General features: G+C 39.2%; 1 long non-coding RNA gene and 1 other non-coding gene across 2 annotated transcripts in view; one reads left to right on the plus strand and one right to left on the minus strand.

The window, feature by feature from the left end:
* Positions 1–491: 491 nt before the first annotated feature.
* LOC112204351 (U6 spliceosomal RNA) lies at positions 492–598 on the minus strand. Its single transcript, XR_002937905.1, has one exon. It is a non-coding gene; the product is annotated as a U6 spliceosomal RNA (small nuclear RNA).
* Positions 599–2,244: 1,646 nt separating this feature from the next.
* Positions 2,245–15,004, plus strand: part of LOC134810656 (uncharacterized) — a 39,239-nt gene continuing 26,479 nt past the window's right edge. Inside the window, exons 1-2 of the long non-coding RNA XR_010159160.1 lie at positions 2,245–2,436; positions 9,133–9,232. This is a non-coding gene — a long non-coding RNA (uncharacterized LOC134810656). The remainder of the gene's footprint in view (positions 2,437–9,132; positions 9,233–15,004) is intronic.

Genomic DNA, 15,004 nt, shown 5'->3' on the forward strand with positions numbered 1-15,004 from the left:
GAGAATCAGGGAGATTCTTCAGAAAGGAGAGAACTGAGATGGTGTTAAAGTAGGGAACGCTATCCTTATCAGGGGAATAATAATTTCCCCTGAATAACTAAATGTGGGTTTTTGTTGTTGTTGTTTGTTTGTTTGAGATGGAGTTTCAGTCTGTTGCCCAGGCTGGAGTGCAGTGGTGCAATCTCGGCTCACGGCAACCTCCACCTCCCGGATTCAAGCGATTCTCCTACCTCAGCCTCCCAAGTAGCTGGGATTATAGGCATGTGCCACTGCACCTGGCTAATTTTTGTATTTTTAGTAGAGATGCGGTTTCACCATGTTGGCCAGGCTGGTCTCGAACTCCTGACCTCAGGTGATCCACCTGCACTGGCCTCTTAGAGTACTGGGATTACAGGCATGAGCCACCGTGCCCAGCCTGAATAACTAAATGTTTTTCAGGATCTAACATTTTCTTCTACAGGTTTGCTTTAAAAAAAAAAAGAAAAGAAAAGAAAAGAAAGAAACACTTCATGAATTTACATGTCATCCTTGTGCAGGTGCCATGCTAATCTTCTCTGTATCGTGCCAATTTTAGTATATGTGCTGCCAAAGCGAGCACCAGATTTGCTTTTTTATAAATGTTTTTTAAAGAAATGGTATAATGAAACATACATATAGAAAGTGCATAAAACAAAAATGGACAGTTTCACAAATAGTTGTAAGGCAAAGTCCTGTGTAGCCCCTAACTAGCTTAAGAAGCAGAACCTTGCCAGCACGCAGAAGCATCTACAAATCTTGCGGGAGGCAGCACAGGCGCACCATTGACTTTAAGCTTTGCACCTGTCCCGTGAGGTGGGCATGCTTGTTCCTATTTTATATATGAGGACACCAGGATGCAGGTGGGCTACCTGGCTCCCCCAGGGCCACACAGCTAGTGGGCAGTAGAGCGAGAATGAAACCCAGGCATGTTGGAGCCTGACAGCACTAGCGCTGTCTCTGCAGGTGCTAAGGGGGAGGCTTGGCCACAGGGGTGGGCAGCGGGGCTGAAGGGCCAGCCTGGACGGTGGACAGAGAGAGAATGGACTCGGGGATTGAGGTAACCCTGCTGGGCAGGGAACGTGGGAGGAGAGACACAGAGCAGGTACTCTGGGGTGAAGAGGAAGCCTGCTCTGCTCCCCAAGAGTCCCTCCTCACCATGCCTTCCCCTCACTTCTCCCTGACAGTGTCAGGAGAGTCCGTCGTTCAGCTAAAGCTTGGGAGAGGGCGCCCTTGATTCTTCCGATTAGACAAAGAGGACCTTGGCTGGCAGGTCTGGGGACTTGCTAGTGCTGGGTCACTGAGGAGTGTCCTTTAAGGCGATGGGAGCCGAGGGGAAGACGGAATTACTCCCAGAGAGAAGGCTCCCAGCTACGCTAGCTCACAGCCCTCAAGTCCACTGCTCTTAAAAGAAAATGCTCTACTGGGTGGCCTCAGGACTTGGGCCAAGTTCCAAGTGAGATAAGACAGAAAACAAGTCACTGGTCAAGGACAGGTCAAGGTAAACCCAGCCAGAAGAGTTATCATTCCAAGAAGTTCACAAGGCCATTCATTATACAACCTTTGGAACGAGACATTTCTGCTTTTCCATAAGCAGCTGGGAATTTCTGAGACCTGTTTACAGAGAATTAGAACTTCTAATAAAGGATATGTAACCAATATCACTTTCACCCTTGGCCTCCATCTGCCCTGTTCCCACACCTCCCTAGGTAAACTTTATTCTAGTTTCTCATGCATCTTTTCAGAGCTTTAAAAGTGCATATCTGAGCAAATCAAACACTAGATTTGTATTTCCCCTCCATGACAAGTTTAACAATCTAGAAGCTGGGTTGGTGGATTGTCTCCTACACCACCGAACCTGTCTCTGAGTCCCAAGAATCAGTCAGTCTAGCTAAACAGTCAACAGTTGCATCTCATTTCGGGCAGCAGTGTTACAGGTGGGCTGCCACCAAAGTTAGACCTCTATATGGCGCGAGTATTTCACGAGAGGCATTTCTATGAAAACAAAAGAAAAACAAATGTTAGTAATTAGAATAAACTATCAAGTCAGTTTTTAAGCTCGGAAAGCAGCCAGGTGAGAAGATTTCTGGGTTTTGGCTGAAAGCATCTTCAGCTGGGGTGGGAGCAGGCAGTGGCAATTTGACAGGTTTCCCCACTTTACAGTTTGCATCACGTGTTCCAGGGGCGTTTCTGAGTAGTCCATATAGCAGTGGGCGTGAGAACCACGCATACATAAGTTGCTGTGCTTTCTCTACGGCTTGTGTCAAGTCTTCCAGCTTTCATTTGCAGGGCTTCAGGAATACAGCGGTTCTCATTTCAATGATTCCAAGGCAGAAGAGTGGGAGAAAAATATTAGTTTGGAGACCTGTAGCCAGACATTTCTGGAAACGAGAAAAATTCAGGATCCAGTCCAGATTGTAGGTGAGTAACAAAAACCTCAAAAAGCAATGAGCTGGAATCTAATAACGAGTGCATATAGTTTTCTTCTGAAACATTTTTCTTTCTATAGTCATTTGCATTTCTACCAAAGATTATCAAAGTAAGACTAATTTGTTCGCAAAGTAATGTTTGCAAAAGTAATGATTATTTGTGCAAGTGCCACAACAATAGTGATTGACTATATAGGCTCTTTCAAAATTTGCTTTACTGGAACTTTTGATAAGGAACCTCAAGTTAGGCTTTTAATAGCCTCTTGAGGCCGGAAGCCAGGCCAGTAACTTGCCATCAGACTTTGCCTGCAATACCTGTAGATTTGGGTGAATTCCTTTCTTCTCAGGATCCCCCAAATATTCTACAGTGCCTGGGCCTGCCAGAAAGTGACATTACTTACTCACTTGTAAGGTTAGAAACTCTTTTAAGCCAGGCCAGTTTTTCCAATGGGGGCTTTACTGGTTCCAGTAAAGTAAATAAACTTTACTGGTTTTAGTTCCTTAAAACTGTCTGGTTATGTCTGAAAATATGATATTCCAGTCAAAGCCTTTGTCATATAATCAGTGTTTCCAATTTTGTCCTGTTTCAAGGAGAATATACTTATTAAACTTGTGCAAATAACTATAATTGTCATAAAAATAAGAGTACTCATAAATAGTTTCTAAATTCTAGAGGGATCAGGGAGAAAGAAAAAAACTAAACGTTCTAATTTTGTTAACAACAATATACTAAATTGCTGTAAGTTATAGGTAGCTTAAAAGAAAAAACGTTTCCTTAAATCTGGAAAACAAAATATTTAAAGAAGAAATGTTTCAAATAAAAGTCATAAAAATTATCCCCTTCATTTCATGTAGTCTCATGTAGTTAATATTCTTCTTGATCTTGGTTAGCAGTTTCATGAACCCACCAGTTTGTTCATAAGAGTTCTAGAAATTTGTACCCCATCCAATGGTGTGATCTTAAAGTTATCAGAAACCTTTATTGCAGAGTAGAGTCTTTTTTATGAAGCTCCTTGAAGAAGAAGCAATTTTGGGCTGTAGCTGATTACAAATGCTTTCAGAGAAGAATCAAAGTAAAACAGTAACTGCCTGTGGATGAAAAAAGACATTCAATGGCCATGGTTAAAGATTTGATGAGAGTTCACCACCATAATGATGCAGTTGTCAAGGAAATGTGGTTATTTCTGTGGCATATTGCATTTTAATACAATAACTAAAATTATGACTGATAGCATTATACTAGGACATATCAGATTTCTAGGAATTATGTATAATTTCTGGAACACTTGTATCAATATCATATCCACAAACATAACATAAAGGTTTAGCATCACCTATTATTTGATGATGTTTCTCATATAATTTAACATATCCTGTAAGCCTAATTAGTTTAATAGCTCTCTTTTTTACAAGGTGAGTGACAAATCCTATGGAACTTTCCAGAGGCCTTCTGAAATGTTCCAAAATTAGTTTGAGGTCAAAAGCATTTAATTTATAATTTGATTTGGGGAAGTTGTTAAAAATGTTGAAAGGTTTAGGACATTTGTTTGAAGAGAATCACAGATCACTATAAAACAATACCAAAATGACAAAAAATTGTAAAGACAAATACAGAAGGTTACAGAATTGTAAAAAATAAATGAGCTCCTTTATTATTGAGAAGACTCATTTTTCTTTTCTTCTTTTTTTTTTTTTTGAAACAGGATCTCATTTCATTACCTAGGCTGGAGTGCACTAGCATGATCATGGCTCACTACAGCTTTGACCTCCTTGGGCTCAGCTGATCCTCCCCTCTTAGCCTCCTGAGTAACAGGGACTACAGGCACATACCACCACACCTGGCTATTTTTTTCTATTTTTTGTAGAGATGAGGTTTTGCCATGTTGCCCAGGCTGGTGTTGAACTCCTGACCTCAAGCAATCCGCCCACCTTGGCCTCCCGAAGTGCTGAGATTACAGGCGTGAGCCACTGCACCTGGCCTTGGTTTTCTTAAGTAATCAAAGACCTGATAGAAAACAATGTGAAGCACAAGAAATTATTTTTGTAAAAAAATCTTTGTGTCCTAGTACAGTAACTTAAAAGATAAAGAAAAATCTTCATATTCTCAGACTGATACAGTAAGAAAACTTGGCCATTTTGACAAAGAGGACGAAATTCTAGTTTTGCATCATCGTATTAGTAATATGGAAGCTAATTGTAAGAAAACCTTATAAATAAAATTAAGCTCATTTTAGCCAGCTTTGACCACATAACATTTTCCCCCAAAGATTCTTTTTCCACAACCCTTTTAAAACATTTTTAAAAATTGATCTTTATTTATCTTCCTGCATTTTTCTTTTTCTTATTCTGGAACAACTGCTCATTATAGTTTCGTACAGAATTAACTACTCCTTTTTCCATTAACAGAAAATACAGTTTCATGCCTTACAATTTTCCTTACCAAAAATACATCTTGCTTTCCTCGTGTATTTTGCATACAGGATTGTTTCCCTTATTATTTCTAGTAGTTTTAATTACATATATTAATTAGAATTTTAATCTTCAGCAATTGTAGTTTATCACATTCCATAGATTAAAGCCATAATTTCTAAAAATCATGTGCTTCTCCATAGTACAATTTTTCATGTCTATTAACAGATCCAAATTTTGTCTTCTCTATACCATATAAAAAACAAAATGCCAATGTATATAAACTTAAATTTATGCTTAGTAATTAATGTTTCAGTGTTTTAAGTTACTTAGAAATGACTTAGATATGGCCAGGCACGGTGGCTCACACCTGTCATCCCAGCACTTTGGGAGGCCCAGGCGGGTGGATCATGAGGTCAGGAGTTTGAGACCAGCCTGACCAACATGGTGAAACCCCGTGTCTACTAAAAATACAAAAATTAGCTGGGCGTGGTGGTGCACACCTATAATCTCAGCTACTCAGGAGGCTGAGGCAGGAGAATCACTTGAACCCAGAAGGTAGAGGTTGCATTGAGCCGAGATCGCATTATTGCACTCCAGCTTGGGTAGCAGTGAGACTCAGTCTCAGGGAAAAAAAAAAAAAAAAGAAATGACTCAGATATGTAATGAGTATTATTACTTAATTTAATTTAGCATAGCTTTAAGGTTGCAAGTTACCAAAAAAGTTTTCTGAAACTATTTTTAAGTAGACCTGTTTTATAAAACAGAATTATTATTGAAAAGTTCATGTATATACTTTTAGGTCACTTGTACATTATTTAATTCACTTGTTTTTAACAATTATTCTTGGATGTCTCATGGGCATTTTTTATAAGAACTTAAAGCCATCATCTTATTTCATTTTTGTTTACAAATCAGGTATCAAAAATATCACAGAGGCAAAGAACTAAAAAGCTAAACAATTCATTCTCTCTCTCTATATCTATCTATCTATCAATCTATCTGTCTATTTATCTATGTTTTTACTTTCATGAATGATACGTGTCAAGCAATTTATTTTTACTGTGTGTTCTGCTCTTAGGTTGGGTTTTTAGTTTTCTGTTTTTAAACGTCAAGCAGGGAAAACACAAACCTGTGTGGCCAGCAAACTCAGGGAAAAATGTGTATCTGAATTATATTTCACACTTACAATTCTGAAGATACCCCTACTTTTATTTTACCAATAATTTAAAAGCTAGCTTTATTTACCAAAGACTTAGCCAAGTCATGTGATTTTTTAAAAAAAAAATTGGGGCGAGAGTCTATGTGTCTGAGAGTTTTAGGAATGCCTAATTTATCTGAGCACTCGTTTATCTCTAAGCCAATTTGAATAGAGCTCCTTTAAGGGTTTTATAAATTAATTTAGTAACACTATCCGGAGGTGGAAAAATATTAAATATACATAATATACAAATATACATACATAAACTTACAGACAAATACAGCTTTCATTCTAACATTTAGTAACAAGTCAGTAAAACATAGTAGTACAAACTCATTGATTTATTTCCAATTTATATTTTTATCCGAATTGTGTTTCTGACAAAGATGGGAGAAGTTAAGTTTACCTGCTTACATGGCAAGAGCTTTTTTACCAATGTTTGTGGAAAAGACTTGAGATTTTTATTTGCCCAATTCCCAAATAGTTCCTTTAAAAAACATGACAGTCATTTCCCTGAAGTTTGTATTTCCAAATGATAGTTTTCAGGTTTTAGAGAAGATAGGATAGGGAATCATCTCAAAGGCACAGAAAAATAATGCAAGGGTTTTTTTTTTTTTTCTTCCAAAAAAGGAATTTGGGAGCATATTTGCCTATTTTCAGAGGTTTTTCTTATAGAGGCTGTGGACTAAATTTTAGGCTAGTGACTGAGGAGATATTTAGCAGTTGTCTAAATGTTTCCAAAGTCCAAATGAGTGGACAAAACATCCATTTCTTGTTTCCCAGTAACCATTTCTCCTCTTTTCAGCCTCAGGTTTTTTTTTTTTTTTTTTTTTGGAGACGGAGTCTCACTCTGTCGCCCAAGCTGGAGTGCAGTGGTGCCATCTCAGCTCACTGCAAGCTCCGCCTCCCGAGTTCATGTCATTCTCCTGTCTCAACCTCCCGAGTAGCTGGGACTACAGGAGCGTGTCACCGCGCCCGGCTAATTTTTTGTATTTTTAGTAGAGACGAGGTTTCACTGTGGTCTCGATCTCCTGACCTTGTGATCCGCCCGCCTTGGCCTCCCAAAGTGCTGAGATTACAGGCGTGAGCCACCTCGCCCGGCCAGCCTCAGGTTTTTTAACCAACCTGGAGTCCAGCAAGAGTCCTCTATGGAGGGTAGTGGCCTAAAGTTCCAGTGATCACAGGGCTGGAGTTGGAGGGAAAAGGTCTGGCAGGGGTGGACAGAAGGATGGAGGGTGAGGAACGTGATCAGATATCAAGGGTGGCAGTTCTTGCCAAACTGACTTGCCAGGGTTCTTGTTAAAACTGAATTTGTTGGGTTTTCCTCTAATTTTATCTTGAGGTTTCTCTAGATATAAATTCTAGCCCTGCCCTGATGGGTCTCCAGGGGAGGGGGTGGTGGATTTTTACAGTCTGCCTTTCATGGGATACTTATTTATTCTGGCAGATGGCTTAATGCCTAAGTATTCCACCTGTGGCCAAGGGTCCCTCTCACAGCAAATTTGTTTATACTAGCAGACATTCTTGTGGCTCTCATCTGACCTATATCCAGTTTATCCCCACCAAAATAAACAGTTTGCAGAAGAGCCCTGGCCAGTAAGAGAGTCTGGGTCAGTCAGATGAGACACAGAAGATTCAAAATAGATGGTAAAGCCAGGTACAGTGAAGCACGCTTGTAGTCCCAGCTACTTGGGAGGCTGAAGTGGGAGAGCATTGCTTGAGCTCAGGAATTTTGGGGCCAGCCTAGGCAGCACAGCAGGAGACCACATCACTTAAAAAACGCCAAAAAATGATAATGAAGCAACATACAACTTACTACAGGATTTTATAACATAAAATAGTAATTCACTACAGGATTTTTTTTTTTAATAAGAAAGTACACAGATGAGCCTTGGAGAAGGTTCAGAAGCTCAACTAAAGTTTGGCCATAGAAACCAGAGTCCAGCATACCCCTGACATTTTCTCGCAGTAATTTTCTATTCACTGACCACCAAATGTAGGAAGTCAAGGCTTGAAGGTGATATATCAAGGATTCAAGGTAGCTGGATGAAAGATCAAAGGTGGCACAAGGAGGAAGGAGGAGCAGAAGTAAATGGAAAGAATAGGTCTTAGAGGAGCAAGTGTGGGGAGATCTAAAGCTTCATAAAGAAGCCAACGAAGTTCCACAATATTCTTTGCAAAAATCATGCCAAAAAGAAAGGAAATGGAGGCTCAGGCCTGTCATCCCAGCACTTTTGGAGGCTGAGGTGGGTGGATCACTTTAGCCCAGGAGTTTGAGACCAGTCTGGGCAACATAATAAAACCCCATCTCTAAAATCTTTTAAAAAAAATATTAGCTGGGTGTGGTGGCACACACCTGCGGTCCCAGCTACTCAGAAGGCTGAGGTGGGAGGATTGCTTGAACCCAGGAGGTCAAGGCTTCAGTGAGCCAAGATTGTGCCACTGCACTCTATCCTGGGTGACAGAGTGAGACCCTGTGTCAAGAGGAAAGAAAGAAAAAGAGAGAGGAAGGAAGGAAGGTAGGTAGGTAGGTAGGTAGGTAGGTAGGTAGAGTATCTAGTCAGCAGGGGTTTGAGAAGAGGAGTTTCAGTTGACTGAGAAATTCCCATAGTAGAAGCAGGATCTAGTAAGGAGCACAGAGAGATCTTAAAAAAAAAAATTACTGGGATTTTGACTGGAATTGTATTGTATCTATAGATTAATTAGGGATATTAAGTCTTCCAATTCATGGAAATGGTATGTCTCTCCATTTATGTTGCCTCTTTAGTTTCTCTCAACAATTGAGGTCTTACACATATTTTGTTAGATTTACCTCTAATTATTTCATATTTTTGGGTGCTATTTTTAAAAAAATTCGATTTCTTAAACTGACATTGTGAATACATAGAAATATAAGATTTTTCTGTATTGACTTTGCAACCTGAGACAGCATCACCCTCACTAGTTCTAAGAGCTTTTCTGGGGGATTCCCTAGGGTTTTCCTACATACATGGTCATGTAGTTGGCAACAAAGAGAGTTTTGCTTTTTACTTTTTAATCTTTCTGCCTGTTTTTTCTTTTTCTTGCCTCATTACACAGGTTGGGATTTCCAGTTCCTTGATGAAGAGAAGTTACGAGACTGGGCATCCTTGCTTTGTTCCTAAACAGGAGGTGAAAACATTCAGTCTTCTGCCATTAGGTATGATGTTAGCTCTGGATTTTTTACACATTTATTCATTTATTTATTAGGTTAAAGATGTCTTCTACTCTTAGTTTGCTAAGAGTTTTTTTAAACATCAATGGGAATGTTTTCAGAATCTTTTTAATTTTTTTCTACATCTATGGAGATAATTTTTTATAGTGTTATGGGGAACTATGTTGATTTTCAAATGGTAGCCAACCTTCAATACCTGAGATAAACTCCATTTTCTATATATTGCTAGAGTCAACTTACTATTATTTTTATTCATGAGAGATATTGACCTGTACTTTTCTTTGTCTAGTTTTGTTATTGGGGTAATGAAGACCTCATAAAATAAGTTGAAAATGGTTTCTTCTTCTTCTAAGAGTTTGAATAGAATTTTTATTCTTTTCATTCACCAATGAGACCAGTTGGACCTAGAGTTTTCTTTGTGGGGAGGCTTTTAATTAGAAACTTAATTTCTATAGCAGCTATAGGAATAATTCGATTTTCTATTTTTACTTTAGTTAAATTTGATGATTTGCATTTGCTATGGTTTGAATGTGTTCCCTCCAGAATTAAGGTGTTGCTAATGTGATAGTATTTTCTTAAATTATACTTTAAATTTTAGGGTCCATGTGCACAACGTGCAGATTTGTTACATATGTATACATGTTGGTGTGCTGAACCCAGTAACTCGTCATTTAACATTAGGTATATCTCCTAATGCTATCCCTCCCCCCTCCCCCCACCGCACAACAGTCCCCAGTGTGTGATGTTCCCCTTCCTGTGTCCATGTGTTCTCATTGTTCAATTCCCACCTATGAGTGAGAACATGCAGTGTTTGGTTTTTGGTCCTTGCCATAGTTTGCTGAGAATGATGGTTTCCAGCTTCATCCATGTCCCTACAAAGGACATGAACTCACCATTTTTTATGGCTGCATAGTATTCCATGGTGTATATGTGCCACATTTTCTTAATCCAGTCTATCGTTGTTGGACATTTGGGTTGGTTCCAAGTCTTTGCTATTGTGAATAGTGCCACAATAAACATATGTGTGCATGTGTCTTTATAGCAGCATGATTTCTAATCCTTTGGGTATATACCCAGTAATGGGATGGCTGGGTCAAGTGGTATTTCTAGTTCTAGATCCCTGGGGAATCGCCACACTGACTTCCACAATGGTTGAACTAGTTTACATTGCCACCAACAGTGTAAAAGTGTTCCTATTTCTCCACATCCTCTCCAGCACCTGTTGTTTCCTGACTTGTTAATGATTGCCATTCTAACTGGTGTGAGATGGTATCTCATTGTGGTTTTGATTTGCATTTCTCTGATGGCCAGTGATGATGAGCATTTTTTCATGTGTTTTTTGGCTGCATAAATGTCTTCTTTTGAGAAGTGTCTGTTCATATCCTTCACCCACTTTTTGATGGGGTTGTTTTTTTCTTGTAAATTTGTTTGAGTTCGTTGTAGATTCTGGATATTAGCCCTTTGTCAGATGAGTAGGTTGTGAAAATTTTCTCCCATTCTGTAGGTTGCCTGTTCACTCTGATGGTAGTTTCTTTTGCTGTGCAGAAGCTCTTTAGTTTAATTAGATCCCATTTGTCAATTTTGGCTTTTGTTGCCATTGCTTTTGGTGTTTTAGACATGAAGTCCTTGCCCATGCCTATGTCCTGAATGGTATTGCCTAGGTTTTCTTCTAGGATTTTTATGATTTTAAGTCTAACATGTAAGTCTTTAATCCATCTTGAATTAATTTTTGTATAAGGTGTAAGGAAGGGATCCAGTTTCAGCTTTCTACATATGGCTAGCCAGTTTTCCCAGCACCATTTATTAAATAGGGAATCCTCATTGCTTGTTTTTGTCAGGTTTGTCAAAGATCAGATGGTTGTAGATATGTGGCATTATTTCTGAGGGCTCTTTTCTGTTCCATTGGTCTGTATCTCTGTTTTGGTACCAGTACCATGCTGTTTTGGTGACTGTAGCCTTGTAGTATAGTTTGAAGTCAGGTAGTGTGATGCCTCCATCTTTGTTCTTTTGGCTTAGGATTGACTTGGCAATGCGGGCTCTTTTTTGGTTCCATATGAACTTTAAAGTAGTTTTTTCCAATTCTGTGAAGAAAGTCATTGGTAGCTTGATGGGGATGGCATTGAATCTATAAATTACCTTGGGCAGTATGGCCATTTTCACGATATTGATTCTTCCCACCTATGAGCATTGAATGTTCTTCCATTTGTTTGTATCCTCTTTTATTTCATTGAGCAGTGGTTTGTAGTTCTCCTTGAAGAGGTCCTTCATGTCCCTTGTAAGTTGGATTCCTAGGTATTTTATTCTCTTTGAAGCAATTGTGAATGGGAGTTCACTCATGATTTGGCTCTCTGTTTGTCTGTTATTGGTGTATAAGAATGCTTGTGATTTTTGCACACTGATTTTGTATCCTGAGACTTTGCTGAATTTGCCTGTCAGCTTGAGATTTTGGGCTGAGATGATGGGGTTGTTTAGATATACAATCATGTCATCTGCAAACAGGGACAATTTGACTTACTCTTTTCCTAATTGAATGCCCTTTATTTCCTTCTCCTGCCTGATTGCCCTGGCCAGAACTTCCAACACTATGTTGAATAGGAGTGGTGAGAGAGGGCATCCCTGTCTTGTGCCAGTTTTCAAAGGGAGTGCTTCCAGTTTTTGTCCATTCAGTATGATATTGGCTGTGGGTTTGTCATAGATAGCTCTTATTATTTTGAGATACGGCCCAACAATACCTAATTTATTGAGAGTTTTTATCATGAATCATTGTTGAATTTTGTCAAAGCCCTTTTCTGCACCTGTTGAGATAATCATGTGGTTTTTGTCTTTGGTTTTGTTTATATGCTGGATTACATTTATTGATTTTCGTATGTTGAACCAGCCTTGCATTCCAGGGATGAAGCCCACTTGATCATGGTGGATAAGCTTTTTGATGTGCTGCTGGATTCGGTTTGCCAGTATTTCATTGAGGATTTTTGCATCAATGTTCATCAAGGATATGGGTCTAAAATTCTCTTTTTTTGTTGTGTCTCTGCCAGGCTTTGGTATCAGGATGATGCTGGCCTTATAAAATGAGTTAGGGAGGATTCCCTCTTTTTCTATTGATTGGAATAGTTTCAGAAGGAATGGTACCAGCTCCTCCTTGTACCTCTGGTAGAATTCGGCTGTGAATTCATCTGGTCCTGGATTCTTTTTGGTTGGTAAGCTATTAATTATTGCCTCAATTTCAGAGCTTGTTATTGGTCTATTCAGAGATTCAACTTCTTCCTGGTTTAGTCTTGGGAGAGTGTATGTGTCAAGGAGTTTATCCATTTCTTCTAGATTTTCTAGTTTATTTGCGTAGAGGTGTTTATAGTATTGTCTGATGGTAGTTTGTATTTCTGTGAGATCGGTGGTGATATCCCCTTTGTCATTTTTTATTGCATCTATTTGATTCTTCTCTCTTTTCTTCTTTATTAGTCTTGCTAGTGGTCTATCAATTTTGTTGATCTTTTCAAAAAACCAGCTCCTGGATTCATTAATTTTTTGAAGGGTTTTTTGTGTCTCCATTTCCTTCAGTTCTGCTCTGATATTAGTTATTTCTTGCCTTCTGCTAGCTTTTGAATGTGTTTGCTCTTGCTTCTCTAGTTCTTTTAATTGTGATGTTAGGGTGTCAATTTTAGATCTTTACTGCTTTCTCTTGTGGGCATTTAGTGCTATAAATTTCCCTCTACACACTGCTTTGAATGTGTCCCAGACATTCTGGTATGTTGTGTCTTTGTTCTCGTTGGTTTCAAAGAACATCTTTATTTCTGCCTTCATTTCGTTATGTGTCCAGTAGTCATTCAGGAGCAGGTTGTTCAGTTTCCATGTAGTTGAGCGGTTTTGAGTGAGTTTCTTAATCCTGAGTTCTAGCTTGATTGCACTGTGGTCTGAGAGACAGTTTGTTATAATTTCTGTTCTTTTACATTTGCTGAGGAGTGCTTTACTTCCAACTATGTGGTCAATTTTGGAATAGGTGTGGTGTGGTGCTGAAAAAAATGTATATTCTGTTGATTTGGGGTAGAGAGTTCCGTAGATGTCTATTAGGTCTGCTTGGTGCAGAGCTGAGTTCAGTTCCTGGATATCGTAGTTAACTTTCTGTCTTGTTGATCTGTCTAATGCTGACAGTGGGGTGTTAAAGTCTCCTATTATTATTGTGTGGGAGTCTAAGTCTCTTTGTAGGTCACTAAGGACTTGCTTTATGAATCTGGGTGCTCCTGTATTGGGTGCATATATATTTAGGACAGTTAGTTCTTCTTGTTGAATTGATCCCTTTCCCATTATGTAATGGTCTTCTTTGTCTCTTTTGATCTTTGTTGGTTTGAAGTCTGTTTTATCCGAGACTAGGATTGCAACCCCTGCCTTTTTTTGTTTTCCATTTGCTTGGTAGATCTTCCTCCATCCCTTTATTTTGAGCCTATGTGTGTCTCTGCACATGAGATGGGTTTCCTGAATACAGCACACTGATGGGTCTTGACTCTTTATCCAATTTGCCAGTCTGTGCCTTTTAATTGGAGTATTTAACCCATTTACATTTAAGGTTAGTATTGTTATGTGTGAATTTGATCCTGTCATTATGATGTTAGCTGGATATTTTGCTCGTTAGTTGATGCCGTTTCTTCCTAGCCTTGATGGTCTTTACAATTTGGCATGTTTTTGCAGTGGCTGGCACTGGTTGTTCCTTTCCATGTTTAGTGTTTCCTTCAGGAGCTCTTTTAGGGCAGGCCTGGTGGTGACACAATCTCTCAGCATTTGCTTGTCTGTAAAGTATTTTATTTCTCCTTCAGTTATGAAGCTTAGTTTGGCTGGATATTTTTGAAAATTTTTTTCTTTAAGAATGTTGAATATTGGCCCCTACTCTCTTCTGGCTTGTAGAGTTTCTGCCAAGAGATATGCTGTTAGTCTGATGGGCTTCCCCTTGTGGGTAACCCGACCTTTCTCGCTGGCTGCCCTTAACATTTTTTCCATCATTTCAACTGTGGTGAATCTGACAATTATGTGTCTTGGAGTTGCTCTTCTCGAGGAGTATCTTTGTGGCATTCTCTGTATTTCTTCAATTTTAATGTTGGCCTGCCTTGCTAGACTGGGGAAGTTCTCCTGGATAGTATCCTGCAGAGTGTTTTCCAACTTGGTTCCATTCTCCCTGTCACTTTCAGGTACACCAGTCAGACGTAGATTTGGTCTTTTCACATAGTCCCATATTTCTTTGAGGCTTTGTTCGTTTCTTTTTATTCTTTTTTCTCTAAACTTCTTTTCTCGCTTCATTTCATTCATTTCGTCTTCCATCACTGATACCCTTTCTTCCAGTTGATCGCATTGGCTACTGAGGCTTGTGCATTCGTCACGTAGTTCTCGTGCCGTGGTTTTCAGCTCCATCAGGTCCTTTAAGGACTTCTCTGCATTGGTTATTCTAGTTATCCATTTGTCTAATTTTTTTTCAGTTTTTAACTTTTTTGCCATTAGTTTGAACTTCCTCCTTTAGCTCAGAGTAGTTTGATCTTCTGAAGCCTTCCTCTCTCAACTCGTCGAAGTCATTCTCCGTCCAGCTTTGTTCTGTTGCTGGTGAGGAGCTGCATTCCTTTGGAGGAGGAGAGGCACTCTGATTTTTAGAATTTGCATTTTTTCTACTCTGTTTTTTCCCCATCCTTGTGGTTTTATCTACCTTTGGTCTTTGATGATGGTGACGTACAGATGGGTTTTTGATAACCAGACCCTGTTTGCCTGGGTATCAGCTGCGGT

Source organism: Pan troglodytes, chromosome 7 (assembly GCF_028858775.2).
Source record: "Pan troglodytes isolate AG18354 chromosome 7, NHGRI_mPanTro3-v2.0_pri, whole genome shotgun sequence".
NCBI lineage: Eukaryota > Metazoa > Chordata > Mammalia > Primates > Hominidae > Pan > Pan troglodytes.